We start from the raw sequence: 4,942 nt of genomic DNA on the forward strand, positions 1-4,942 counted from the left end.
TCAAGATATGCATATTTCACTATTACAAGGCCATATTTCGGAGTCTAATGTCCTAACCACTAGACTATAAGAATTTGTGTGTAATAAATCTCTTAATTTCAAAAAATAAATAGTACCTTCATATACTTTCAGAACTTCAAAAATTACCAATGTATCCCCGTTCTTTTCAGTTTTGTATTTGATAGGATTTTAAGACATTAAAATTAATTAATATATTAGGTGACGTTTACAATTATCTACCATTCTTTTTTAGCCCTACGATAATAAATATGGTTAAAAAGTAGTGAAAGAAGTATTTTCTTCGCCCAATTTTCTACCATTCTTTTTCAGGCCATGAGAAGCATACCCACGGTAAGATACTTGCATTCACGTTGTCCCTTGCGTTTTTCTTCACCGTCAACAAATTTACAATTTTTGAATATTGAGGTATAAAGATAGTCGAATTGTGTAGGTACAAGACACTACAACGTCGTGGGAACACATGGCAAGCAAATCGGGACTCACCATAGTTGAGATATGAATAGAGGAGTGACGGATAAATGGAGTCAAAAGGTGTCGAGAAGAAAGAGAAAGGCAGACAGAAAGACGCGTGAATCGGGCGAAGAAGACAACAGGATAGGGTCAAATTTTGTTTGAATTTGGGAACCCATCACTACAGCCAACCCACAACCCATCATTCCTTTCGATTGGTGACCCATTTGCAAGAAGTTCAAGAAACGAGGTTCCGAACACCAGACAAGAGGTAAATAAACATCTTTGAGTTTTCTGAATAAATACTTGAGAGAATCGATTGGATTTTAATATATAACCTAAGTCAAGTATGAATTAATGGTACATGAAAGAAAAATATTAGAACAGTGAGTTAAAGGCCTAAATCGGATGTTTTTTTAAAAAATTAAGTAACATTAAATTAACCCCTTAAACGAACTATGCTACTTACAAAATTTTAATACTTGGAATATTATTCTATGTTAAAGCTACGTATGAAATTTTGTAGCCATTGAATATACCTAGGATGGTAAACCGAGAGGAGGTGTAAAATGACCATAATATCCTTCACCCAAATTAAGTTACAAGTAAATTTTCACGCCCATGGAATCACATTAGGTTTCCCTTTCATGTTTAGCTAAGTTAAAACTAATGAGTTTTGATGCTACTCCATGATATAATGTATAAGCCTATGTTAATTTATAAACCATGCTCCAAGAATATACCTAGGATCAATTGAATACAATGGTAAATAAGGTTGCTAGGATTCATACCCAAAAGTGACCGTTATCTCCCACCACTTGGTGTGCAACAATGCCCCTATTTCTCTTTTATATGGGATGCCCTGCCCTATGTATCATGAGTAGGATGATAAGGAGGGCCTCCTATTTCCCTCACTTAGATGAGATACACAACATCAAAATTTAATAGTAGGATGATATGATAATGATAACACCACTCATGTGTTTACGGGAAGAGAACTAAAGGTTACTTCATGGAAAAGTTTTTAGAATCCATAAGGAAAATGTAAGAATATAAGCTCTAAGTGCCAAGACCCTGATAACTCAATAAGAGATAACATCCTAGCTTAAGGTTTCCATTAAGAGCCTACAAGTATTTATTGACTTTTTATTCCATGTTTACATTTTTTTCAGTTAACTAGGAGTTGGTCGTGGATGGGAGCAAACTTTGGAGCGTGGGTGATAAGGCAACCCAATCCTCATCTCAACAATCCAAGTTTTTTTTTTGAAGCAAAACCCTTGAATCAAAGAAATTACACATTCTTATACAAAACTCGGATCAACCAAGAGATAGTTAAAAGTAGATTACCTCTTAAGGTAAAAGATCTAGAAGCAAGATTTGAAACCTTCTTCTAAATTGAGTCACTCCACAATTGATCTTGATTAAGACTTGATTGAACGACTCGGATGCAATCTACTATAAGAATTTCATGAAACTTAAAAATGACAAATATGATGCTCAAATTTTAAAGGGGAAGTCTCGTTTAGAGCTTAATTTTATTCACATAAATTCTCCTTTTTACCAAGTAAGTTCTCACCTTTTTGCTCTTGCAACTACAAGAAGTTAAGGAATTAAAATAATAAAGAAAGTGTATGCAAATAAATTATCAATCAAGTGCTATTTATAAAAATTTGATCTTGTGCAAATATTCACTTTCGAAGCTCCAAATGGTAGTTCCTCAATCAAATCAACTTTTATCACATGGAATGGAGGTTGAATTGAACCTATCCAATTTTGAGGATGAAAAATGAAGGCTCGTTGAATATTCTTGGTCTTGGATTGTGTAATAGGTCTAGGATTGTGTAATAGGTCTAGTTGAAACATTTGGAACACCTTGATCCATATGCAACTAGAACTTGATAGTAAAATTATTTGTTCTCAAATCAGGAAAATCATAACTACATCAAAATAACTAAAGTAAGAGACATTGATAGTAAGATCAATTTTATAGGCATTGTTGTTAATTCTTTCAAGGACTTTGTAAGGGTGATCCCCTCTTGAATGTAACTTTGTTTCTTTTGACATGCAAATCACTCCTTGCGAAAATGTATCCAAACTCAATCATAGCGGTGAAAAATGTGTTCTTTTCGTCCTTTGTTAATTCTTGAAACAACTTTAAAATTTTGTTTCTCAATCTTCACATTTTTGTAAAGGGTTTTGATCAAATCTGTCTTGGCTGCTTCACTCACAAAAATATTAGAAGAAATAACAAACAAAACCAGAGGTATAAATGGATTAAAATATTATAAGGAATAACAAGCAAAACCAAAGGCGTAAATGGATTAAATCCATAAACATCTTTCAAAGGAAAGCAATGAATGGTACTTTCAATTACTATATTATATGCAAACTCTACAAACCATTCGTCCAAAGACTTATATTCTATTAACCACTTCCTTTTGTTCATCATTTTACTCGAGACTAAGTTAGTACCACTTCCTTTTAGAGCAACCCTACAAATAACATCTTAAAACTAAAATTTTTCTTGGAAAAGTTCTATAAAAAAGATAAGCTTTAGTTCAAGAGCTCTCGCACCAAGAAAAAGAATCATACCACTAGACCAAATGCCCATATATCAACATTATTTTTTATGTTTTATTAAATGTATAGTCATTATTTTATTAATAAAGAAAGAGGGTATTAACAAACCCATGTAGAAGTATTATTATCCCTAGAGAAGAGAAAAGGAAAAAAAAACCTTTGAAGTTATTCCATAATATAAGTTTTATAATTGGATAGTTTTAGTTTAGTCATCAATCATGAACACAAACACATGGATAGACGTGAATGGATGAATTGACCAAAATCTATATTTTTTTTTAGTATCCCAGAAGTGGCTAAAATCCACAGGTTAGATTTTCATTTTTGTAAATAAACATAAAAATAAGTCCCACCGAGATTTGAAATTAGTTTATTGGATCCAATGTCCAATATCCTAATAAATCTAAACTTTAAAAAATAAATATTATCTTCCTATACCTTTAAAACTTTGAAAATGACTAATGGATCCTCCTATTTTTAGTTTTGTATTTTATAAGGTTTCAAACACATTAAAACCCATTAATATATTATTAAATCAGGTTTACAATTATTCTACCTTTCTTTTTCAGCCTACCATTAAAAATATGATTAAAAAAGTTGTGAAATAAGTATTTTTCCATATATAAAAGAGAAGGACATGAAATAAAGAAAAAAAAAGTAGGGGTTTCCATGAAGGCCATAATTTTTGCTTTTTATCCTTCGAAATTTACTTTGCATAAGAGTATCATTATTATTTTCTTCATTTAATTTGATGTCTAATGTCACGTCATACTTTTTTCAACCGTGCTACATTGTGATCTTGACACACTTACGAAAAGCTTTGGAGGGAGCTCAAGCCCAATTCACATTTTTTGCTCGATTTTGTAGCTTTATTAAACCTTAGGCGAGGTTTTCCTTCACCAACTGAACACAACTGGTGTGGAATCCAAACTTGTTTTATCACACATGCCTCTTGTGTGTACATGTTCATGTTAGGATTGATATCAGTCGTTAGCTCTGATACCAGTTGTTAGGATCGCACAACAATGCACACACTCGATCTAGATGAACACAAAGAAAAGGATAGAGAAAATTGCAAGGAGAACTCTGGCTAAAAGGATTTTTTATTTGATGATTTTAGGTATGTACAACAAGAGAGAGTACAGAGAATAGAAAGTACATCTTCAAAGCTTTACCGGACCAGATATATATATATGGTATAGTTTACTATATATAGCTTTACCAGATTTAGCCATCTACTATATATAGCTATTTACCATATATAGCTTTACAGGATATAGCTTTACCATATATAGCTTTACTATATATAGCTTTACTATATATAGCTTTACTAAATATAGCTTTACCGGATATAGCTTTACCATATATAGCTTTACTATATATAGCTTTACTAAATATAGCTTTACCGGATATAACCGTTGACCAAGCTATAAATAAGTATCAGGCTTCATAACCTAACAATTCTCACACTTGGAGACTGATCTAGTCAACCAAGAATTTCACTCTCAAACGACCATGAGCATCCACTGCACCATACCAATTGAGGTTTTGCACAACCTCAACATTCCAACATCAACACATTTTGTCAACATGTTTGCTGGATTCTATGCACCCTCTATCTTCTCAAAACACATCACCATCTTCAACCAACCTCCGAGTGAAATGGTATCGCCTTCTGTGTTTTGAATGATAGACTGGGTTCCTCGCCAACAGCATGAGTCTCAGGAGTTTCTTGAGTATCTGCTACATCACTATGTGAATCTTTTAGCAACTCAACCTCAACTCCCACTTGCTTCACCTCTGATTTCTCAGCAAGAGTCTCAGGAGTTTCTTGAGTATCCGCTACAACATCACTCTGTGAATCTTTGAGCAACTCAACCTCAACTCCCAC

The sequence above is a fragment of the Cucurbita moschata genome, unplaced genomic scaffold (assembly GCF_002738365.1).
Source record: "Cucurbita moschata cultivar Rifu unplaced genomic scaffold, Cmos_1.0 Cmo_Scf00057, whole genome shotgun sequence".
Lineage (NCBI taxonomy): Eukaryota > Viridiplantae > Streptophyta > Magnoliopsida > Cucurbitales > Cucurbitaceae > Cucurbita > Cucurbita moschata.